Here is a 26,943-nt window from a genome sequence, read left to right on the forward strand (position 1 = left end):
TGCAATAATTTCAGAGTGCAAAAATCATTCGCCTTGAGCGGGATCCAAACCCGGTTAAGGTTTGTATTCTAACGAAGCCCCATAACATTTCAATTGCAATTTACATTGAGGCGGTTATGCATTTCCGCAATTAAGTGCACACGGTCTCTGTATCCTGCTTGTGTTTGGACAAGAATCGTCCACTCTATCCTCATCACTTAAGTGAGAATTAGGAGCCAGTCTCACCATTAGCATTCAATCTCACATGGCTTCCATTGGTTATTGGTCCTGAAGCGTTGCCAAATACCAAAATTGGTCCTGCACTCATGTTTCAGGGTTAAAAATTTATGGGTATTCGCACCGTTCGCTACAGGAGTCGATTCATCAAAAGAAAATAAAGTTCGATGGAAAAAGTTGTCGCTTGGTAACTCGCACTCTATTTATACCGCCGTATCACTTCAACGCTATCAACCTAATGACTCCATGTTTGTACGTAGGCGCCCGTACTCAAATTAAGTATTGTAAACAGAATCAAACGCGTTCTTCTCGGGGTCATCATTGAGACAGGATTAACAAAGGTACACCTGGATAATGGCTATTTGCTTTAAACTTGAACGCCATTCCATTTACGGAAAATACTTTTTATGTGATGGCTGAAATTAAAAATAGATTCATAAATAGCTTGAATAAATTCAATGAAGCTATTTATGCAAATAAATCATCAATTGATTAACATAAAAACTGAGAAAGAAGCCTCACATGTTATAATAATGAAGCCCAGAAAACAAAACCAATTACAACGCCATTAGATTTTTAAATCAAGTTCATGTTTTTGTAATCTAAAATATTCTTTCACAAATTCTTCATAGATTCTGTATACTCGACAACTATGTATCAATCGACAACGGATAGTGCCCCAGCACACTTCCTTGTTCCAGTTCGGCGGTCAAGACGAAGACGAAGTTATTTTGAGATGAAAGAGCCCACTTCTATCGTAAATGATACCCGTTTCTCCACGTGTCCCGTTGGTGTTTTGATAATTATGGCCAGAACGGGAATTTTGTGTAGGCCTTATTCCCCATTGATCTTTAGGGTAGCTTTATTTTTGTGAAAGCTGAAATCTAAGCTATGGGAAATACATCCACAAAATCTCCAATCAGTTGTACATTTGCTTCTAAGCTATGTTGATCCGACATCTAATTACGGCGATGATATTCACGATCTTCTTCGAAATAATAATACAGTTTGTGGAATTACATACTTATGTTTCGCAGTTGAAAGTAACCCATTTGATGAACAGTTAAACCCGCTGGCAGCGGTGTGTGGACACAAAAGGGTGCTACTTTGAAGACTTTTGAGTAAATGTACCGATTCTGATGATGAGTTTTTTTTAATCGACCAAGTCCTACTACTTTTGGGACCGACCTAGTATTCCAAATTTTTCGGCGAAAGAAGGCACTCTTTCCTGAGTTCCTAATTTCCCCAGAGGAGGGGGATTTGGCCACCGAAAATTTTATTTCAACTCTTTGTCTTAGGCAAAACTATGTCAAGTGGTTGAGAGAATCGGTACGGCAAGCCGAAAGATCCGTGGCTCAATTCCCGGTCTAAGAAACATTTTTGCGCTTGTGATCCGCTCGATTTCCCCTTCCCCACCATTCGTGTGTTCGTCTTTTACATGTGTTTCTATCATGTATCTATTTATCTCAATATATTTTATTTCCGTGTAATTGAATATATATATATATATATATATATATATATATATATATATATATATATATATATATATATATATATATATATACACAATCAAACACGAAATCCCGCCAAACGGCGAATAAATACTCATATATACAGAAACATATATAAGGAAAAGGGATAGGAACACGTATAAAGGACGAACACAATAGAGGTGGGGAAGGCGGAATCTAACGGATCACAAGAGTAAAAATATCTCCTCAACCGGGATATATATATATATATATATATATGTATATATATATATGTATATATATATGTATATATATGTATATGTATATATATATATATATATATATGTATATATATATGTATATATATGTATATATATGTATATATATATATATATATATATATATATATACGTAATGGAACGCTCTTCGGTGACGCACAAATATATAAAAACACCGATGTAGATTTTTAAACCATAGAGACACAAAGAAATGACACTCTTAATGTGTTGTGTTGATGTTTCGACGGCTCGGCCGTCGTCTTCAGAACCAGATTCTGAAGACGACAGCCGAGCCGTCGAAACGTCAAAACAACATATTGTGAGTGTCCTCTCTTTGTGTCTCTATACATTATATATAATATATATACATATATATATACATTTATATATATATATATATATATATATATATATATATATATATATATATATATATATATATATATATATATATATATATATATATTTTTTTTCAATCTCACACACACAAAAACATTGAAAACACGTAGAGCAGATGGTGGAGTGGCAAACGGGTGAGGAGGCATTGGTGTATGTTTAGTGGAGGGAAGAAAAGGGAGATGTTTACCTTGACCGCGAATAACCAGTATCCACTCACCTCTTTGTCTCTCCAACCTTTCCCTTCGGCGTTTTCCGCGTACGCTCTTTTAAATAGACTCATATCCTGTAAACATTTGTGCTGAAGATGTCATATCTTGTGAAGCCGGTCATTCCGTAGACAGCGTTTGCTGCAAGCTTCTTATTCTTCCTATCTAATCCATAAAACATGGTGATTTTTTACTCCTTTTTTGTGACATCGCCTTCTTGTTCCCCCTCCCAAAGACAGGATTGTTAGGGAATGAAAGAACCCGATCCTGGAGACAATTCCAAACCTCCACGACGAATGATTACCTCGGCGATAAAACGAATGCTTTTGTAGGCAATTCTTGAAAGGTAAAACGATGTATCGAGTTTCGACGTTCAACCCACCCACCCGTATTGGACTAACAAGATAAACTCAGTGAATGTAACTGTTTGAATACTGTTCCGAATTCAAGTATCGGAGAGGCAGTTTTTCAACGTTAAATTTCAGAAAAAAAGTGAGGATTTGCAGAGTTTCCCATCGTTTTCACCCAACCATTTTTTTTATATTCTGAAAGTCATTGAAATGGTAAATTGGATAAATCTGCGGCCTCCAGACTGACGCCCATATGTAAGCTGTATGAACTTCGGCATCCGAAGTTATGGTTTGGATAACATTGATAAGAATCCAAGAAAATAACTCCTCTGCAATCCATTCCTTCACTATAGCTTCATAAAACTTATAATGCCTCAAAGATGAATTATATAAATGATATACTAGTCATAAATGTAGTTGCAACACCTTAAGTGATAATTTTTTTCAAATTTAATATATCTTCCAGCAATATAAATCTTTCATAGAATTATTGACGCCTAACACGTCATTTATTAAAAGGAGACTTTCTTGGAACGGTCGACTTCATAATTACCCACATGAATATGATTTTATTGACTCTAGCGGGTGTAATTAAAATTAATGCAAAATAAAATTAGTTAATAGTTTTGGCAAATTAATTGATCTATATCATTTTGGATAACGATAGTGACTCGTTAGATCTTTGGGAAAACAATGATTGAAATTGAAGTCGTTGTCTAATGGAACAATAAGCTCAGGAGAATTGAACCCGCCAACGTCCACGCTGAGTACGATACTTCCATTTTTATTATAGGCGTGAGTGTTTTGATATGCAGCATCCACGCTAGCAACAAACCCACCATATATTTTCGCGATAAGCCAATCTATTAGCATTTGGCCCATCTTTCATGCAGCTCTCGGTGGTTTGCGAAGTGCAAACGTAGATATAGATTAGCAGCAGGGATGGAATGATGAACGTGAGCGATGAACTCTCCATCCGTTAGGAAAAATACATTTCAGGAGCAAGAGCGGTGAATGTTTTGAGAGGGTTATCCAAGTGAGGATTCGTTTTCTTTTGTTCTTAATCCTTCGGCTAGTATCTCAGCAACGGATATTTCACAGCTTGGTAGTTGAATCAAACATCAAGGAACAACAGAATGCCGAAGAATCGATCCAAGGTGATTCTGGGTGATTTTTCTCCTTTTGATACTTTGGCAAAGTCGGAGAAAATGTGGCTGATATTCAAAATTAATGGAAAACTCAGCATAATAACGATAGGAAGTGACGAAAGCTTACGTATTCCCGAAACATGTCCCTTGAAATGAAACAGTATCTGCGTGACTTTTGAATATACTGATAATAGAGCAAAACTTATATGGCCAAACAAGTTTAGAACTGAATAACTGATCCAAGCACTTTTCCAGTTATTTCGATCAGTTATTCATTATGTTCGACTTCCACCTCATCACCCCTGAAGCTACTCAATTTAAAGTTTAGAACTAATCTAACCAAACAGAGGTACATAAAAAGTTGTGAGAAAGGAAACTGTTGAAGTTTTCACCTCTCCGGACGCTCTATTTTCCGAGGAATGTTATCAGAGAGAGTCGGGTGGGGGCTTTGTTCAAATTTGGGCATCGTACTTTGGTGCCGATAGAATTAGGTGACATGTTCGATCATATATAAATAATGAAACGAATGAAGAGATTCTTCCCTTTATTTAGTTTTATTGCCTAAATAACTATGGAAGATCCTGCAACAGGAAATTTTTATTCAGTTAATTGGTTAGAAAAACTCGGACGAGAATCGAGGCGTCCGGATTTTGAGCCCCGGGAGAGGCAAATGAAATTTGATGCCCTAATTTTCAAGTTTGTGTTGGCAAATTATTGATACTCCACCTTCTAACCGGAAGGGCTGAACCGTTAATAATTATATCATGAACGTCCTTCATTGTCACGTGGCTTCATCTATCTTTGAATAACAAACTGTTCTCAAAAAACTAATACTTCTCGCCTGAAATCAATTCGGAAAAATATCTCATGTCATAATAATCATCCCCGTGTGGTGGATGACTTTTAATGTTCCCATTTCCTTATCGTGAGTAAATGGATGGCTTAAAATTGAAGATTTGTTTCATAGCAAATTACATTTTTATGTTTATCTATTGCTTCGTGGATACAATTGATGTTTCACGTCAGGATAAATGATCGCAATTGGTTTGATCTCCCTAACTCATTATCTCTGTCATTTGGTGACTGACTAAATTTCCATCAACCCGGGAGACATTCCAGATAAGATTGAGGATCAGATTTAGCTTCTGCATGCCAGTTCTGATATTCATCTGTACGCATGCGTTTTTTCGCGTGAACACGATATCGGGACTTGCGTCGCTGGAGAGAGTTGAAGAGCACCACTGCTTTATCCACCGAATAAATACTAATCGTTGTAAGTTGGGACGTTGGCTTTTGCGGTACCCCGTTTCTTGCCACTGCAACGCTATTGGTGTTCCGACACATCACATGACCTTTAAACACGGAGGGAGTAGTTCTAAACAAACATTTTGTCGCTAGGGAAGATCACAATGAGGATATGCAAAATAATTCCAGAATTAAACAATTGGCAGTGATAAATTTTCCGTTTCGTGAAAAAATTTAATGAAATAACAGAAATAGTTAAAATTGTAACTCTATAGCGTAAAGTTATACCGCTGGAAGAACGTAAATTCACCTGCTATTTCAACTTTAGGGTAATAAAAATCAATTTGGAGTTTATCGCTTACAAAAATTGAATGATTGCCCGCCCGCTCCGTTTTATATTGGTCGAGATTACAGCGAGAAGCGCAATTGGTTGCCGAGCAGTCTGTCGAAAATAATACAAAATCCTTTTTTTCCCTCGCACAATTCGGGACCAGAACAGGAGGAAGCATCATCGACAATAATTCTAACTTCAGCAAATGATAGCTTACGCTTATGATAATTAATTACTCTCACAGCTGGTGACATGCATCATGGGTGGATACAAGGGGTTGTCTTCATAGCCTCTTGTGGGAATTCTATTTGCTTTAATAAAATTAAAAATGAATGCAACTAATATACGCGATTCTAGTTATAAATGACTTTTCTCCCTGTCATAAAGTATCTATTGTAGGGTGCATTGTGGCATTTAAATTACTGCGGTAATTTTCATATACAACATGATGTTAAACCTGCATTCATGAAACTGGCCCCAGTGTACAGGTTTTCCAGATTCGATACTTCCCGAAACCACTTACCACACGCCCTCATGATGGACGCCTCACTTGCAGATTCAAGTGTTGTTAGTTATTAGGGTAGCTGACCGACAGCCGATTTTATTGCCGTTGGAACAGAAATTTTGGGGCCGGAAGAAGGGTGGAAAGGAAAATCGGCTTTGGCATGGGCCCCCTCTTAACGGAGGGCGCCCGTGTCCACAATTGAGTATTCCAGAATCACCTCCAAAGTAATCCTCCAGTTTCGGGATTTGAACTCGAGCACTTAGAGGGGAGACATCAGTTCTCAAGACACTGCATCAACCCAACCCAATCCTCTTGTAGGCTAGATGTTGAAAATATATTACAAAATTTGAAGTATAACTGACTGTTATATAAAAATATATGAGATATTATTTTTCCTCGCTCGATTCTTGGACACAAGAGTAAAATTTGTAGTCATTCAAAGTACTCGAAAATAAAATGTTACCTTTCCTCTAATATTAACGTTCTAGTCGCATGTGTTGCTCTTGATAACTGAAGGCCTAACACTATTTTCTACAGGACTATTTGGCAGCTTTCAGGGTGTTTTATATTTGTATGTCTATTTATAGATTGTTTAGACTAGGCGACGGTTTTTTTTGCGACTCTTTTACGATATCGTGTGCCCAAGTGATGCTTTGACGACTTGTCATACCCCATCGGGAGTGGAAATAACTCGGCTCAAATCACGTTCTCCCGGCTCAAGCAGTGTCTCTATATCGCGGGGGTTGCAGTCATAGCACCGTCACTTGTGATTTGACGATGACATTTGGAGTTTTCGCAACCACTGACTGAGTACCCACTTCCCAGTGGATCCATAGCCGTGTATCGCACGGAACCGTGCGGGGTGAGGGATATAGCGGTCACCCCTCCGAGAGCACCGGAGTTGTAAAACCGCATCGAGGAACTAGAAACTGGTAGGTTTCGGTCACCTGTACCGCAGGCACGTCTCGTTCACGTCGCCTCGACGAGGGAACGGAAATGCGACCGCGAGTCATAAAAAATTCATAGCGGACCACCTATTTTCCATCACCAAACCACCCCACTCTCCCCTATGTTCGGACGGAACGTTTCGCTTGACCCGCTCGTAACGTATTTGCATGAATCAAGAGTGGTCGATGCTGGATGGTCGGAGGGTATTTGGCATCAAGATAAGGCTACTAGTAAAAAATAAAGGGAATCGGAGAAGAATGCTCAGTTGAAGATTGAGACCATCCACAAGCTTCAGAGAAGCAAATAAAATCTAAGTGCACGAAGTCGATGCCGTAATCAAACTAGGTAAAAAAAATCAATTTTAAATCGAGGAGTAAATCTCGTCTTGGGCCATAAAATATATACCCACCCCATTTATGTAGATGTAGATTTATTTATTAGTTGCGAAGTTTAAGATACTGCAGAAGAAAGAAAGTTTCTAGAATGAAATCCGAAGGCAAAAAAGTGGGAGTATCATTGATAGGCTTTGGTAAGCCGCAATAGAAGGGATATCGTGGAGTAAAGGAAAAGTAAGAAAAAAAGGCGCATTAGACAGCATGGAAAAAAGTCAGAAGTTGCGAAAGAATTGAGAAGGAAGTAATGCATTCGCAAGCAAGATAAAAACAATCAAAAACGTAACATTCATAGTTATTGTATGTTTGATTATGTTAGTAACCCTAAAGTAAAGGCCAAAAAGGTGGCATTCGGACTGGTTCTTAAAGAAAAATTAAATAGATCAATTCGGAGAATACTTCAAATAGAAATACTGCAGATTTTACGACACACGTTTGGAGAACTTTATTTTTATCACCAAAGATTTTTTGATCGTGTGAAAGTCTCACCGTAATTTTCGTTCCACTGCCGCATGTCTACCTAAAGAAAACGGTGTTAATGTAATGGAGTTACATTTTGGCCTTCTTTGTTCAAATTTCATTAAATCTCGTGAATGGGAATAGATACGCTCTGATAGTAAAATATTCAATTCCTGAGATTGGCTGGGTTTGTTGACACCATCCTTAAATTGCGTAGGTGAATAAAACAGTTTCTGGCGTCATTTGGTGGATATTCTTCTTATTGAACTTAAAATTAAACCGCTAGGTGAATTTTTTTCTATGTAATGCATGGGATCGGAAAGTTAAAAAAAATATACATGTACTTTTAAATTTGTTTGAGCATGCTGTAACCTCGAATATAAAGACGGAAGAATAAAATTTAAAATCTGCCGCTATTGGAATTTATTTCTTTGATTTGATACGGATAATAAAAACTGCCTTTTTACCTTGGGGAGTTAACTCGACGCCAGAAATGATCTCATCTTCCCTTTGTTTCCCAACACGCCTTTGCATGGATGGTCTGCTTCCCTCGTGATAGAGCTGGGAACTGTCATCTAGTTCCTTCAGTAAACCTCTACATTCTTCTCGTAAGGTTATTTCGCGTATTTTACAGATCTTCTTTGAGACGAATATACTTTATTTTAATTTAATCCTATGAGCTCTGATGATATGCCGCGTCTAATAAATGTGATAGTGTTTCTGGTATCAGATAACGTCTTCCATTCACTTTTTCGTTGCATTTTCCCACCGCTCTGTTTTATAATGAAGGGAATTTTGTTGCGGGCAGGCTCGTGCATTCTTCTTATGTGAGGTTCCCTGTGAAAGCCGTAGAGTTGAAGCGAGATATTTCATCGCGTAAGGGTCTCCGGCGCTCTATTGTGACGTTCCCACCTCAAAGCTTCCCCCGTAAAACTAAAAGCTGAAACTTAAACCCCGGCAAACACTATCGGGAATCATCCTGCTTTATTTAGTGCTCCCAAGATTTTCCCTTGGGAAGTATCTTGTAGATCTTGAGGCTTAGAAAAGGTTTTTCACGTGAATCTCAAGTTCCCGGGACTTTGATACACCTGGAAAGGAATGACACGGGAGTAGTACTCGGCGGATTGAAACCGCGGGGGCGCTCGGGTACAAAGTATACGGGAGAGAGAGAGAGAGGCTCGGGTCCCAATTAACCGAAAGCATTTTGGTGGCTCCGGAAGAGGCAGTCCCAGGGAAAGCAGGATTGCCGCCTTAAATTTTCACACGCCCCCCCAGGGTGTTCCGACATGAAAAGCGATGAAAGGCTCCTTTAAAGTCCCTTAATTTCCTTCCAGTAGATAAGACATTCGCCACAACAAAATGTTCATTCAAACGCCATCATGAATATGATGGCGATGAAGTCGTTTTTCCATTCATTCTATCCGATGAAAGGATTACAGGTACCTCAAGGGTAAAAGGTCGTCATAGAGCGTCGTATGAATTCAGTTACCTTTTAATGGCAAATAAACCCTTTAATTCTTTACCAAAGTGAAGAATTTTGCATTGAAATAAAGAACTTACCGTCTCGCGTCTGGATTTTTAGACTATGACATCTATGTAATATTAATTAAATGACTTTAGAAATGGCACTTGCAAGTTGGCATGAATTGAAATCTGAATTAATTCTGTATAAAATATTTAGTCTAGAAATTTGTATCAAATTTCTGTTACTGTTTTTTTTATAGTGATGTAACCATTGCAGTTTGATCGCATCAAATTTTTAATTCAGTTCTCAGTTTCCTTTATTTTACGAAATTACAAGGCAACTAGGATAGGTTGAGATATTTATGGAGTGGGCGAAAATTTTTGAATGAAATTTGACACTTCAGCATAGTTAAGTATGGAATATACATCGAGAGCTGAAGTTACTTTAAATGATAGAACAAAATATTTTCATTCAGGCTAATTTATAAAAGAAATGAGCAATTGGTAACTTCCACAGAAAAGTCATGTCCAAGTTTTTTACCTTCCGCGAATTTCAAGTCATTTCTGTGTTATGCTGTTCTTGTAGATTATATCAAATTCTACTTAGTTAAATAATGCAGATTTTTATCTATGTATCTAATTATATGTATTTATTTTTATATAGGTGTATATATATATATATATATATATATATATATATATATATATATATATATATATATATATATATATATATATATATGAAGGGAGGAAGAAAGTGCTCAGAGCGGAAGAGAGACCTGTTGTAGAGTAGGATGTTTTGTTTTGCTTTGCTAGAGGTCACAAATTATTCAATTAGTAATTTTTTTCCATCCAATACCTACCTTAATCGGTAGATTACCTAATAATATGTATATATATTTTTTTTTAAGGTAATCTACCGGTTAAGGTAGGTTTTTGGATGGACACAACTACCAAACAAATATTTTATTACTCCTAACAAAACACAAAATCCATCATCCTACTCTATATCAGGTCCCTCTTCATCTCTGAGTACTTTCTTCCTCCCTTCATCCCGTCCAACATCCCTATCCTGTTCCTTCCCTTTCCTCTTTTGCCCAACATTCTACCCTCTATCACAGTCTTCAACATCCCACTGCCGGTCAATACCCCCTTCATCCACTTTTCCTGCCTCCACAGGATTTCTCCCAACAAACCCCTCTCTTCTCCCACCATACCAAGTACTTCCTCATTTGTTTTCTTCTCTGTCCATTTTACCTTCTCCATTCTTCTCCACACCCACATTTCAAAGGCCTCCAGTCTACGTCTATCCTCCTGCTTCAATGACCACGTTTCCGCACCGTACATAGCTACGCTCCATATCAAAGTTTTTACGAGTCTTTTCTTAACATCCTTACTCAAAGTCCCCGTCATCAACTCCCTCCTCCTCGTGAAAGCCTCTTTGCCTAGCGCAATTCTTCTCCTTACGTCCCTACTACTTTGACCGTGTTGGTCCAAAACACTACCGAGATACGTAAACTGCTCTACCTGCTCTAGTTTTTGCCCTCCTATTTTAATGTTAAGCTTGGCCTTTTTCTTTCTAGAAAATCGCATAACCTTTGTTTTCTTAATATTGATTCTCATCCCATACCTGTCGCACTGAATTTCCAATTCACTCAGCAATGCTTGCAGCCCCTTGGCTGACTTACATACTAAAGCTTGGTCATCAGCAAACCTAACTGATTTTACGAATTCCCCACCCACTTTCATTCCTACCTCGAGTTCTTCCCATGCCTCTTTAATCATTTCCTCTGCATACAGGTTGAACAGCAACGGTGATAATGGGCAACCCTGCCTCACACCCCTTCCTAACACTGCCCATCCTGACTCCCCGTTTCTCACCCGCACCTGAGCAGTCTGAGACATGTACAGGTTGCGGATTAGCCTCCTTTCCCTCCAATCTATTCCTATTTTCTGCAATATACTCATTAGTTTTCCCAATTCACTCTATCAAACGCTTTTTCGAAATCTACGAAACAGGCAAATACCTCCTGGTTGTGTTCTATATTCCTCTCGATTAATAATCTCATTACTGCAATGGCATCACGCGTACCTCTCCCCTTCCTAAACCCAAACTGATCATCCCCTAAGTAATCATTTGCCCTACTCTCTATCCTTTTGTTTATGATCCTGAGAACAACTTTAGCTGCGTGGGATATGTATATATATATATATATATATATATATACATATATATATATATATATATGTATAACTTAGAAGTACAAAATAACGAGACTCAGAGATTTGGGTTTTGAATATTTCGGTGGTCCGACCACTTTTCTCAACGAAAGAAAGAAAATGATGGAGGATACGGGTGATGGACCCGACGAGCATAGAAATAACGGTTAAAGGAAAGTGGGAATGGAGAGGGAGGAGTTTGGGGGTTATCGGAAGGGGTAGGGGCCGAGAAAGAAAGGAGAAGGGCCTAGCCATTAATGAGCCAGATTCATGCCGCCTCGAGGTTTTGAGGACGACCGCTTTCCTCCTTTTCTTCCACTCTCCAATGCATCGGTTCAATATATTGATGCCCTCGTCACTTGATGTAGTAGTGATTTCCAAACCAAGGTCGAAACAAATACTTTTCTTTAAGGGAAATATCACTATTGTTTTAGTTAATGTTATTTCCTATTTCCACTGCATCTTGCCAGAATATTGCCATTGGTTACCTAATTTACTGCGGGAACCAAATTAATTTTAATTTTAATTTTACGTCACGACAGTTTTCAAATTTTGATTAAATCGGATGTGTTCAAAAGGAAGAAAAGCTTGGTCCGGCCAACTTTTCGTTTTCTTCGAGCGTTTCAGAGCGGATGGTCTCTTTCCCGCCGCCGGCGTGGACTCCAGCTCTTTCTGCTGAGGAACAGGTGACTGCGGTCGAAATGGAGAGAGAGCCCCGTTGATGTTTTCGATGAATAACCGCCTTGTGCGTGTTGGGGGGGGGGGTATAGGGGAGGAGGTCGGGAAGGGGAAGATGAGGAGGATGGGATTTTTCGATGGTTTAGATGGGATAGGAGATACGATTAAGGCCTTGCGGTGGATGATGAGGGAGGGGGGTGGGAAAAGCCGATATCGGAGAGAGAGAGAGATAGAGAGTCTAGCGGGCTGGATGAATGGGTGAGGCCAGGGGCGCATAGATGGTAAAGGATTGTGGAAAGGCTGGAGGCGATAGTGAAGATTTGGGGGAAATAGGGTGGGGAAGGAAGAGGAGAGAGTGGCTCTCACTCATCGTTCTCGAAAAAGATAATGGGATGCCGTCCTGCTGGGAGAGAGAGGGAGAGGGTGAGATAGGAGGAGGGAAAGACAGCCTAGGGATATGGGGAGTGATGGTGGGAGAGGAGGCTGTCCGGCGTGGAAGACTGAGGGAAGCGGGTGAGGGCTTGCGGGGGATGGATTACTGGGTGAATTGGGATCGTCCGGGAGAACAAGAGTGGAGATTGAGGGCCGGCATCCCGTAGTCGTTAGGGCATAGAGGGGGGAGAAAGGAGTGGATGGGGTAGGGAGTGAAAGAAAGGGGGTTACGGAGACCGAATGAAGTAAGGGTGGGAGGGAATGAAGCCATCATCTATTTGAATTGCGGAGGACTGGACTGACGCCCGCGAAAACGGAAATCGAACGGGCTTACTTTGGGCCCGTGCAGATGGAGACAAATAATACCCCGGCGGATCCCCTCGAAATCGTCTTCCCTACCTCCTCCTCCTCACTCCACCCTCCCGCCCGCCCGCGCGAGTGTGTTTACAAAGAAGGATGAACGTGTTCTTTTGGAGGCAGGCTGCGGACACGGAGGGGCGTATTATTTGCACCGCCCCCTTGCGGGTCCCTTCCCAGCGGAAAGTGGAGTAGTGTGAATCTTTCCTCCGGATTAAAATCAGCAATTTAGTGAATTTTGACATGAGTTCCCGCGGGAATGGGTGAGATATTTTTAGAAAATATTCATTTCGCATGTTTCAATGGCGGTTGAAATATGAGAGAGGAGAGAGTATGAGAGTAGAGAGCGAGAGAGAGAGTATGATGGTTGAGAGAAGTTTAAGAGAAGAGTGATATACCTTGAACACACGTGGAACGCGCCGAATTATTTTCTGAATCCAAAAATTCTGCTTTTAACCACTTTCCCTTTATTACCCACAATCTAATGAGCTAAAGTTAATTATCAATTATATCAATTTGGATTTTTGGCAAAAATCAGGAATTCAGCAGTGGAAGAAGTATTTGCCGAGGCGTTCTCTTACATTTTAACTGTCGCGGCATCTCCCCCAGTACTTGTTTGGCACCCTACAAGTACATATTGGACCGGTTTAAATGGGAGTAATGATATTAAAAATGAGAGCAATTCTCGCTTTAAAAATCTTCACTGGCAATGAGCATTTAGTCTATTATTTTCACTTGACTTTCATTTCTTTAGCGATATTTTGTGAAACTGATTATACGAGGGAGGTTCAGTAAGTACCAATATTTGACGACAAAAGGCGTTCCTGAGGGAAGTTTATGTTATCATCGTGTACTGCTATCTATCAAACGATGGTGAAACAAATTTCAGACTGATTTAAAGGTTAGTTAGGATTTGGCAGCCATTCGAGTAAGACGTGTTTCGTGATTTTCGCTAAGATGGTAAAAGAGCAGTATCGTTCGGTAATACGCTTTTTGTTTTTGGATGGGAAGAAATGCGAGAAGATAAAAGCAAAGTTGGATGCTGTTTATGGGGACACTTCGCCATCTATGACCACAGTTAGTTATTGGTTCAACGAATTTAAACGTGGGCGAACATCTGCTTTTGATGAGGAGCGACCAGGACGCCCGGCAGACATGGTTACCGTGGAAATCATTCAAAATGTCCACGCCATGATTCTCGCTGATCGATGAACGAAAGTGCGCGAAGTAGCAGAGGCCGTGGGTGTGTACACCGGAACGGCAATTAATATTTTACATGATAAGTTGGCGATGAAAAACTTGTCGGCCCGATGGGTGCCGCGATTGCTCACGGTGGACAACGAGCTGATCCGGCTGTCAACTTTGAAAACTGAATGAACTATGCTATGAATTGCTGCCGCACCCCCCGTATTCACCCGATCTGGCTCCCTGCTACCTAATATCTTTGCAATGTTTAATTTTTTTCCGACCGGTAAATTCAATGGTTTTTAGTATTAATAAAGTGACTCCGGTTTCGTACTATTATACATTCTGATTGTTCGGGGTTTTATATCTATCTGTACTGGAATCTATTTCCCTTATTTTTATCTTTGTGGTCTGATCTACCTTAGTAGCGTGAGGCCATTATAATTCGTTTAGTGTCATCGTTAATTTGATGTCATTATGCATTTATACTTATATATATCGAACGAAATTCACCACTATATCAGCATGATATTAAGAGCTTGTAAGCAGTGTACGGACTTTATTGTTTAATTAATGTCGAGCATTATAATAATGGTTATTGCTACGCACAAGTACAGGACTGGATAGAGTATGAACTAAGTAGAGGAGGGAACCACCTTTCCTTGCATGTCTAGTTGAGGATATTGTATCGAGGAAATACTCAAGAGCGAGTGTTTTTTGAGATAAGAGGTTTTTGAGTACTTCCACCATGTGATAATTTTGCTAACAATTATACATAAAGTTAACTTTTATTCAAAAGGAAGAAGTTATTTTGAGAGTAAATGCAGTAGCAATAAGAAAAATGAATTAAATCCAAATTATAAGCAGCCATTAAAAAAGTTTCACAAGGACTTCACACGATTGGAACATTGACAAAATTCTCTTAGCGGCCCGAGATGTAGGACGGTGTCTCTTTTATCTTATTTCATCCGCGGAAAATTAAAACAGCGGCCTCGTCCTAATTTCCAAGTACAGAGGAGAGGTCAAATGAAGTAAAACGGCGAATGAAAATGTTCAAAGGCTTAAGGGAAATTAATTTAGGCAAGGTACCATCGTTTGAATTACTTCACATAACTATTCACGTTAAAGCTATGGCCTGAAGTTTTTGCTTCCCTTCGCTAATGAGCTCTCCTCAATTCAACTATTCTGCTCTCCCGAAAAAAATTATCAAATCTTTTCTTATAGCACTGTGTTCATTTTATTTTGCCATCTTGAATAAAGTGCACTCTGCCAGAAACTTGAATAATTGATCCTACCTCATCTCCAGATTTGCCGGATAACCTAAGAATCGTACCGTTAATTTTTTAAGGATCAAGATTTGTGAACTCAACTTTTTAAGCTCCTACGGCGCTAATCAAGAACCTTTTCAAATCTGTATTCACCTTTTGATCTATTTTCGTTTAAGTAGGACGCCTCGACAGCAATCTGTGTGATAAAATCTGCAAAAAATTACCATCGATTAAAATATCCAAACATTTATCGGCTACGGGACTTGCCCAGCTTTTAGGGTTAGAGTACCGATGTCGACACACACACACACACACATATAATTTTGTTAATGTTATCATTTAAATTTAATTGGCGATACAAAAAAATGTTCCATTTGTAGAAACGAAAAGTATTTTCTCCTCCAACTACTATGCCTATATATTAACAAATGGACTCAGCTGTTAGTTATAAATGGCATCTGACAGTATCCTATCTCTGGCAGTGTCAAATTTACCGTAGATAATTTGAAGCAAGAATAAATGTTCTAAGCTGCTAAAGAAATTTATCTCACAGATGGCGCAGCCATCATGTGTCATTTCTTAGTTGGGAGTAAATCGATTCGATCGAATGATAATATGCCTATGTAAGAAGAACAGTATTAATCTTTTTTATAAATAACTCCTGAAATGTCATAAATATTTTTGGTGACACAAAAAACGTACTGTTTAATACGAGTGACTCGTATCCGGTTCCAACTCTAACTACGCTCCGACAGCACAAACAGTTCACTTCAATGAATATATATATATATATATATATATATATATATATATATATATATATATATATATATATATATATATACATATATATACATATATACATATATACATATATACATATATACATATATACATATATACATATATACATATATACATATATACATATATACATATATACATATATACATATATACATATATACATATATACATATATACATATATACATATATATTATTATTATTATCATTAAAAATACACATGTGCTGATAGACAGTGTCAGGTGGCACACAAGTCCCAAATAATCGCAAAAGTTAATAGATAAAATCAGACTTCAAAACACAAATCTCTTTAACAAAACAAGTGAATCCCCATCCCATTTACATCCATTAATCAGCAAGAAAAAAAGATAAATTAAATATACATATACACACACACACACACACATATATATATATATATATATAATGATTTGCAGCGTTTTCGAAAAACGAGAACTCGGACAAGAAATATTAATGCTATGAAATTCTAGCAAATAAACGATATATATTATTGAAGAATTAGAGCTTAGTTAGCAACTCAAATGTGCATTAAACCAAGGTCGTCATCGACAGCCTATCGACGAAATCTTTTGCGCGCATGTAGCAATTGTTAGATGGTCTTAATGAACTTAGTCGTTTATGTCCTAACAAGTCCTGTCATCTACCCAATAGGGCTCATGAGCACACAACCCAGCTCACTCTGAACAATTTCATTTAAACTCAGGGCTGTTGTAAATGCTGAGGTGTTTTTTTTTAAAGGTTCATTTCGTCCAAAAGGAAGGGTACTACAACCGTGCATCGCTTTCCGCTTACGCGACGATGGTGGACGTGACCGCATTTGACCCAGGCACTCCCATGCTATTTTTATTCCGTTCTTAATTCAATCTAGGGGTTCTTTGGCATTGGTCGGTAACTAACAATGGCCAGATTTAAGCCACAACTGGCGCACAAAGATACTCCGCAGGCCCAGAAACCACACTAGTCAATACACGTCGTTCGCGTGTTATTCCCCTTTTTCCAGTACGTATTGTTCCACGATACAATGGCTATTTATGGCATTTCTCTCTTGTCACACTGTTTAATCCCAAGGGACTTTCAGGAAATGGGGACGTTTATGAGCATCGATGGTAATATACTATGGTGTTGCGTACATTGGATTTCATTAAGTGAATTCAGTTTTTATTCATTTATTAACCAAGCCACTGCATGGGAGAACTACCATTGTTACAATTAGCTTACGGGCTTAGGTAGGCTTTTTTGACGGACTCTGGCAAAATAAAATGCTAAGTTTATAAGCCCCGGCCAACATGGTACAATATATCCCTTAACCCCGTACTATATGTTAGAATAACTCATTGTTACCCTCTTAATGCTTTCTACCTCCCTTAATTCCATCCCAGTGTCCATTAATTTCCTTCATACACCTTGATTTCCCATCATTCTCCCCTCTATGATCGCTTTCAGTATCATATACTTCCCATTGTCTTCCGCGTCTACTTGTCATGAAATTTTCGAATTTTTCTCACCGGGCGACTCCCTTCCCCTACCTTTCCTTTCTTCATGCTTAGACGTTCGTTATTTGTTTTTTTTCGCCCATTTTTTCACTGTTCAATTCCGAATCCATGTAAGAAATTCCTGCAGTTTAGCCTCCTGCCTCAGCGAACAAATTTCTGAATCATATAAGACAACGCTCCATGTCAAAGTTGTCATTAGTCTTTTCTTTACATCTTTACACAAGGTGTCTCCCACCAACTCCCACATATTGGTGTAACGCTTCCTTAACGAAAGCAATTTTTCACTAACGTCCCCACTGCTCTGTCCACCCACATTCAAAGCACTTCCCAAAGGTTTGAACTGTTTAAACTGCTTTAGTCTGTCTCCCAACTTTAATGTTTATCTAATTATTTCTATTCCTTGAGAATCTATTCATCATCGTTTTTTATGGTTTATTCTCTTCTTACCTATCACTTTACTTTTGCGATTTGCCTAGAAATGATTTTGAATAATTCTTTCATATTTAATATTTTTTTAAGGTTTCCTTCATAATAAGATAGGCAAATGTTTTGTTAACTTTTCCAATTTCTCAATTATCATCCTTCGTTGTTCCCAAAGACTTAACCATTATTTCATTTGTAGCCTAATAAAACAAACACTTATCCTAAACTTTGTGGTTACAGGTAGTAACTTACCACGTGGTTATAGGTACTTAAGAAGGAAATGGAATTATGATGAAATAATAGGTACATGTGCAAACTACACATTATTCGTAATGCAGTCTTTTTAATTTAAGGTATCAATGTGCATTGAAAATAAAAGACGTTAACAGGAAATGTTGAGTGGAAAGATCCAAGGCCGATCGAGCTGCTTTTCTACTATTTGAAGAATTTGGAAGAGTACCGCAGATAATGTTTAGCATATTTACACGTTGACGATTCCTGCAACTTTTCCAATGCACAAAAACTCAACCCAGGCCTTATCAATAAAATGTACTTATGGTTAATTCAAAAGCAAAAAATAAAATGTTCTATTAATTAAATTCAATTTATAGATGTTACAAAATGCACATTTTAAAAACTGTTGCGTATCCCATGTCTTATCGAATCGGGTTTAACCAAGGTTATAAAAGTTTAACACGATTTACGAAAAATCTAATTGAAATTTATGAAGTGAATTTATCATTTTTGGTATGTCATGTGTTAAAAATGAATTTATTTGTGTTTTTCAAGACAAATATATTTCTTCCAGGTACAACGCATCACCCTGCATCAAGTGCGCCATCAATCATATTATTCCAATCCGTGTCTCTTCCAGTATACGCGGGACGTGTTTATTTAATCAATATGACATGCCCACTGAACTTGCAATGAATAAATTCGTCCTCCACTGTCCTCGTGTGGTTGGATATGTATTCCCTCTCTTTCGTCCATTCTTTCAATGGGAACTTTCCGATCAAAAGACGAACCACGTCGGAGTTTTGACGACCTATTCCAAGATTATTTAAGTAACTGAATACGTTTGCTTTCGAGGGATGCCTGTCGCAGGAATGTACGCCACTTAAGCCGCTGAATTCCAAGCAAAATGCCTTGTTTTATCTTAGTTCAGAGAAGCTCGTATATTTTTCCACTGCCCGACGGAGATAAACTGTGCAAGCCCATTCAATTTAACTATTTGGAACATTTTTTCTCCCCTCATACTTGGGCAACTTTCCACCATAAATCTTGATTATGATGGGGACATTACTTTTCGTTGCATAAATCTTTATTTTATCGTCTGAGAATGGGAAAGGGGATCATCGTTTGTACCTATTTGGAGCTCAAAATATATTTTCAGTTTAATCCCAGTTCACTGCGCGGAGTTCTCATGGAGCTAACCTAAGGGAAGGAAAACATCCATTTAAAGTTTGGCCAAAAGTTAAAGTGTCTTTTATTTTTAATTTTCAATTCACAGATTTATAACATTGTTCGAAGATAAAAAATTGATACTAAATATACCCAATTAGGTAGCTTGAAAAATTTGGAAAAACCACTCGAATATCTGCTCAACTGCTGAATTCGATCAATTAGGACTATTTAATGGAGATCAATAGGACTAATTAAAATTTACTACGAATATATATATATATATATATATATATATATATATATATACAATGCATAAATGTATATATATATATGAGTGTGTGTATGTACATGCATGCATGTATACACACATATACATATATTTATATATACTATATACAAATATATATATATATATAATATATATGTATATATATATATATGTATGTATATATTATATATATGTATATATTATTTCTATATATGTGTGTGTATATATATATATATATGTATGTATGTATGTATATTATATTATTTAGGTATTATTTAAGTACACCCACTTTATTTTTTCTTAGACTAACAAGACTCAGTCGTATTCTCAGCAAATATACACTTGACAGGATGTACAAACAGACATTATCCGATTTTCCGCCAAGCTTTAGAGCTTCTTGCATGAGCGTGCCTCAACGTGAGAGGTGCTAGGTTGACCTTAGTTTAAACAAGCTCGTGTGTCAACGGCTATATATATATATACACATCACAACACCTCAGCATTTGCTAACCCGATTTCGGCCTGAGAACTGTCCACACCAAGTTACCGTAAACAACCCTTTCCCGACACCTCGCCCTTGAAGCATGTCGAATAAAACTCCCTTGGAGTCAAGATCATGCACATAAAAGTATATTTATGGCTGAAATATTTTTTTATCACTGGATTTAGTCGCTCTACCATCGTATATATATCCGAGCGTTCGCCAAGGGTTCTCTTTTTACGGGAACTTGGCTGGGAAATAGAAAGGATCGCTAGATCGAAGGGACATCTATTACTTTTTTACTCTGAAATGACAATGGCAGCGCGTTGAATTGTGGAGATTTTTCCTCCACATTTCGAAATTCAATAATATATTTCGTCAACTTGTCCCCACAGCCAGCTAGCATCGTAAACACCTGTAAGAGGTTTGAAGTACTAACAAATTGGATTCGATGTACGCGCAAAGATACCATCATCATTCATGTATCGATCTTACTCCCATAGCATGAAATGAATGATAATAAGACCTATCAAGTTGAATAGGAAGGTTGTACCCTGAAAGTACATGGAAGTACGCTCATGTTGGATAGGAAAGGTAAGCTTGCATTAAAGGTCAGGATCATTAGGGAAGGCTACTATTTGGGCACACAATTCTCATTTCAGGGTAATGGTCTGGCTTGCACGACCATTACTGGTTATAAATTATCTTTACTTCGCCGTGGAGCAAAAAGGGTCATTGTTGGCAGTTGACTTAGAATTTCTAACCCTTTCGTTTATCCTTCACCGCATCTAAATGATCTCATAACCGTAGAGATATTTTTATGAAACAAATTTTGTGTATTAAGCACAAGATTTCCAAAAAATGGAGCATTGTCGGAAAAAATCAATTAAAATAGCTATGGTGACCTTGTATTCGAGCTCAATTATGAAATAGATGAAAATTAGTTTTTTCTTGGGAGAAAAAAATATTGATGCCAAGGCATAAAATACTTTTACATTTGAAACCGTATTTCAAGGGATGCCTCCTAGAGTTTGAATCAAGCGTATAGGACGAAAGAGAGCATCATTATCTTGTTTTAACGAAACGCGTTGGTAGGTCGTAAGCCTTCACAATTTTTCAAACCAAATGAAATGGGTTTGAAGATAGCTTAACGATTATTATGGAGAGGCTTTATGCTTGAAATCAAGGAAAGTATGTATGCCACAACCTTTAAAAATACTTTATGATATTTATATAATTTCGTTAATTTAAAAATTGAAAAAAAACACTGAAATGGAGAAACATTTTGTTAAAAATATTAGAAACCTGCATAGTACTGAAATCAATCAACTTAAAAAAAACACTGACTTATAGTTTTTAATAACTATTTGTTTTAGAAAAACCAGACTAAAACTTGCACCAACAATTATTTTGACATTCTTCAATACCAGAGTCAATATTGCTTGTACTTAATACCACTTTGATTGATTTATTCGTTTAAGATCAGGGCATATTTTCATGCTATTTAAGCTGTAACATCTCTAGCGCATCATTTCAAGCGAAAGTTAGGGACTAGGAGGCGAATAAAAAATTTTTTGCGAATTAAAAACAAAGGAAAATGCGAATCTTAGTCCCGACCCCAAAATATATGTAGTCAGTAGAAACATTGCGTTCAATACTTTAGCGGAATACATTCTATAGTTTATCTTCGGCAATATTCTTATTTGATGTACTTAAGTTTGGCCACTATCTCAATGGAATAGGGAAATAGTTGGATTTTTATTAATATTCACAGAAATTGAGAAAGTAAAATTTTTCGATGAATTTAGGAGTTTGTCGTGTAGATGGGGGAATGCGTTATGGGGATACGGGATTCCGGAAGAAAAGATTTTTCTTTTAGCCGCGGTATTATTTTGTGTTTGCTGCAGCCCATCCCGCGCGATGTCCATGGCAAAAATTGAAACTTGCGTCGTCGGAACTAGAATCATTGACGGCAGTGGCACTAGCAAGCTATGAAGAATGATTCACAAAAAATACGTCAGTGGATTTAAAACATATTGGGAAAAATCTGGAAGAAGGGTGATATTCGTCGGAACAGCGGTGTTGCAGAATTCATAAAACGAGTGGACACCCTTTTTTTTAAGTATTAAAAACAATGTTGTATCCAAGTGATTGACGGATAGAGGGAGAATGATTAAGGTGACATCGAATCACTTGTGAAAACATGAACTGAGTTTTCTATCGATTTAAACTTGCACAAAGATAGTACGAAGAATACTATTTTTCCAGAATTTTTACGTTCTTAAACTTAAAAAAGTGAACACTTTATTTAGCCCTGCTTTCTATAGGGGCTGGAATGCGCGTCACTCGTATCCACCTCTGAATAGGGTTAGGGTACGTTTCAATTGTCACTCATTTCCAATAGAATTATCTATTCTATTAATTCCCCGCGTCGGGAGTAGAAGAGCCGCATTTGGCAGAGGGTAAACTTTTGATGCACTCCCCACCTTGGGCCAGCACGCCCCCACAGATTATAAACCCTTTGCCTGGCGTCATCATTTTTTTCGACCCCTCGTCACAGACATGCGCTCTTCTCACTGACCCACCCCACACGCCCGCCTCACAATCCCCGAATCCCTTTCGTATTTCCCCAGGGACCCATATACCTTTCAGAGGCTTCCCATGCATTTTGGGGCACCATCCTTTTGCCTTGGGGAGGTTCCCAACGAAGGCCAAAAAATTAAACATTACCGGCAAGGTGAATTCTTGCGGGAGACGCCTCAGGGGCGGTCGGGAAACTTCGCGGTCTTTGGGGCGAGGGGCAGTTTCAGGGTGGGCCTCCCGGCACTCATAAATCGTCAAGGCCTCGCCTCGTTTGTTTAGCCCGGTTCCTCCTTGTTGCGCGAGTCGAGATTAGCATGGATCCCGAGTATTTCATCTCGGGGTTTGGTAATGTGGGCCACGAAACAAGTCTATTATTTACGAGGAGCGAGAACTCATTTCCTATCTTTGCAGAGGTTTGAATGGAGTAGCATGTAACATGCAGTACGCGATTCCCTACGACTCTTCCCTCGTGTTTGTGTGTCAGTGGGGGACTCTAAATTGACCACAGCGGGTGACCACAATTCAACAGATTATACCATAAGGGTCACAGGAAATAAGCGGTTTTACATAAAAAAAAATTTAATCTGATTTCTGTTTGATTTGTACGAAACGAATGCCGCCCTATTATATTTCGTAGACCATTGTTCACCCTGAGTTCATGGTCACAAGAAAAAAATGCTAACAACCTATCTAAGGTTTAAACTAAAATTCTACAAACTATGTGTGAACCTAGATAAATTATTACGTTCATCATTATAGAGAAAACAAGGTCGTGCCCTTTTCACGTAAAAATTGTTCTAGGAAGATATATAAAATGATATATATATTTATATATATATATATATATATATATATATATATATATATATATATATATATATATATATATATATATACACACACACACTATGAAGTGAAACTAAATGTTCTAAGAAATTTGTATCGAAATGCCTAGAACAAGTGTGTGCCATTTTGATGAAGCATTCTTAATGTTTTATACATAGTGTGCTCTATAAAATGACCATTAGTAGGAAAATCTTCCAGTGTTAGTTTTCACAATAATTGACTTTGAAAATGTAGTATTTCATGTATGATACTGGGGTAGTGGTGGGCTACCACCCGAAGAATTACAAGTAAATTTACGTGGTACCCTACAATCCATCATTCACAATATCATGCATTAACTCATAAGACATTTTTAATAATGTTAAAATAGCAAAACAACCCACCTTTCTTCAAATGATACTTATTAATTTGAGGGAAAATTTTCACGTAATTGCGTAGTTTCAAAAAATATCATTGAGTCAAAATTAAGTGTAAGAGCTGGTATCAAAAAATGAATAAGAACCTCTGAGTGCTTAAAAATTCCATAGGCACACAATATCTGTTTGCAAACTATGTATACATTGGCATTACATTGCTTTTCATGAACAGAAAAGAAATGAACTAAGTTCACACGTTTAATCCTCCAGTCATGATCCAACTTGACTACTTAATTGGTACACATTGGCTTTGTTAGAAGGGTAAATTTTGGCATATCAAAGAGATGCCAAACGTTTAAACCTACCTATCCTTACTACTTAATTAGTAATTGAATTCAGTCAGAACTTTATGGTTCTTAGTGGTACGCAAAGAAGGCATTTTAAACATGCCTACAATCTATTTCTACTCGGTTGTGGCTAATCACAATGAAACCAAACAACTCCAGTGATTAGAAATCCCTACGAGGATTTCAATATAATACCATAAAGAACGTTCAGACAAAATTGAAAATTGCCTCTCTAGCTTCTCCGCTTTTTCTTTTTTTTAGTTTTTTTTATTAGTTATCTAATACTAATTAGTTTTCTGTGAGGTTTTCTTCCATTATTCCTTCTATTTTACGACTGATTATCCGGGTAGGTATTTTCGAAATGCGTGAAATCAGGTTCAATGCTGTGTTCTTGGCATTTATTCATTCTCGATTTGTTTGGTATCGTAATTACTACGCTCTCTTTGCAGTTCTCTCTCAGTTTTTTAATGTCTTAGCCATCTTATGATTTTTCCAAAGAGAGTATCGTCAGATCTTTCATAGCTTTATCGAATTTCCTTCCCAGTACTTCCTGGCCCCGTTTGTCCTCTACTATCAAGAGACTTCTTCTGTAATTAAGTCACCTTTAAGTGGTTTTTGTCCTTGATATCGTAATTTCATGTTTTCCTTCCATCTCTTCCCAATGCTTTTATCTTCAATTAGTACGAGTATATTCACATCACCATCGCGGGCGTTGTGGGAGTTTGTTTTTATTTCGAAGAATCGTCTTTCACCAGTTTATAAGCCGTTTTGCCGTTTCCCTTCTTCATGTAGTCATTGATGTCTTCTCAGCAGCTTTCCATCCCCGCTTTCTTTGACTTCTTGCACTCTCGTATGATTTGGTTCCGCAGCTTCTTATAAAGGGTTACCCTCAGGTTTGCTCCGCAGATTCTTGTATTTTCTTTTTGTCCTCTGCCTCTTTGAAGTTCAAATTTGTATCGCCTTACTTACGATTGTCTTTATTTTCTTCCATCATCCTTCCACGTTAGTCTTTAATATTACGTCTAACTTTCTTTCGATGGTCGCGAGAACTTTTCTCTTGCCAGCTTTGTGTTTCATCTGGGTTTCCGTGTCACTTTCTTCATATCCTTGTATTGCAGTAGGCCTTCTATGATCGCCAGTTGTGATTACCATGCATATCTGCGTCGAGATAGCTATTAAATGGCATAACTTGGTTCTTGGTTACATTAAGCATTTGAGAATGTATGGTGAATGAAGTTTGAGCAAATTAATGCGCAGTAAACAAAAGGTTCTGATCAATCCATATCAATTACCCTAAATTTACTATCAAAGTTTATATATATAATAATCAAGTTTTAAGTGGCTACATACATCATGCCAAAGCAATGACGTAACCACTGAAATGCGGTGACAAGAGTAGGTAGAGCAGTTCACTTTTTTGGGGAGTACAACATCTTAGACGAAAGTGAGGAAAGTAGTTATTAGGTTATTAAAAAAGAGTTCTAGGTTGAAAAAATGTTTATCCAGTGAGAATTTAAATGGTATAAAATGACCTAAGTGAAGATGTAAAGAAAAGATTAATTAAAGTTTAAGTATTGGAAATAAGTCGCCGAAGCAAGAGGATAAATGTAGGCGTGAGGTGCGGAGATTAATTGGAAAATAAATAGGACGGATAGGAATACGAACGAAAAATTGTTAGGCATGGTAAGAGAAAAGGATATAGGGTTGATTGAAATTCGAAGTTGAAGCAAATGAACACAGTTATTAAGACCTTGCTTGGATCCACACAAACCTGGCTCGACCAGCAGACTTGTTAAAAATACGTGACTGTATTTTAGCGTACCTGGCTTCGGCTAGGAATGGTTGGAGAATTTATACGTTTCGTGATCTCAGAACTAATAAAGTTCTGCGGATATAAGGGCCAATTGTTCACCTTCGTGCACATATTCAGGGCGAATAATAAAAGTAGAAAAGAAGCGCTCACGAAAATGTCATTTTTCTCTCGCCTGTTCAAAGAGAAGAGCGATCCTCCCGGAAGAGGTTGCACAGGACCTTTTCCCTTACACTTTCCGGCAAAATTAAAATCCCCGGCGAGAGACGCCGCCAGGGATTCTGGATTACTGCACTGTGAAATTGGGGTCGCCTGAAAGGGTGCGGAAAAGGGTGTGGACAAGGGTGTGACGAAAAGGCATTTTCCGGATAGATAATCTCGATCGCACGCGTTTAATTAAAACTTTTTAAGGATTTTTTTTCTGTCGAGTTGGAAAGTTCAAACGAACCGAAAGACATGAGGTGACATTAAGGGTGATAAAAAAATCTCTTTGTGAAAAAGCAAGTGCACAAGTAAACTAATATTTCTCAATACGTTCTGCAGCGGATTT

The sequence above is a fragment of the Hetaerina americana genome, unplaced genomic scaffold, assembly GCF_022747635.1.
Source record: "Hetaerina americana unplaced genomic scaffold, ioHetAmer1.1.p SCAF_7, whole genome shotgun sequence".
Classification (NCBI taxonomy): domain Eukaryota; kingdom Metazoa; phylum Arthropoda; class Insecta; order Odonata; family Calopterygidae; genus Hetaerina; species Hetaerina americana.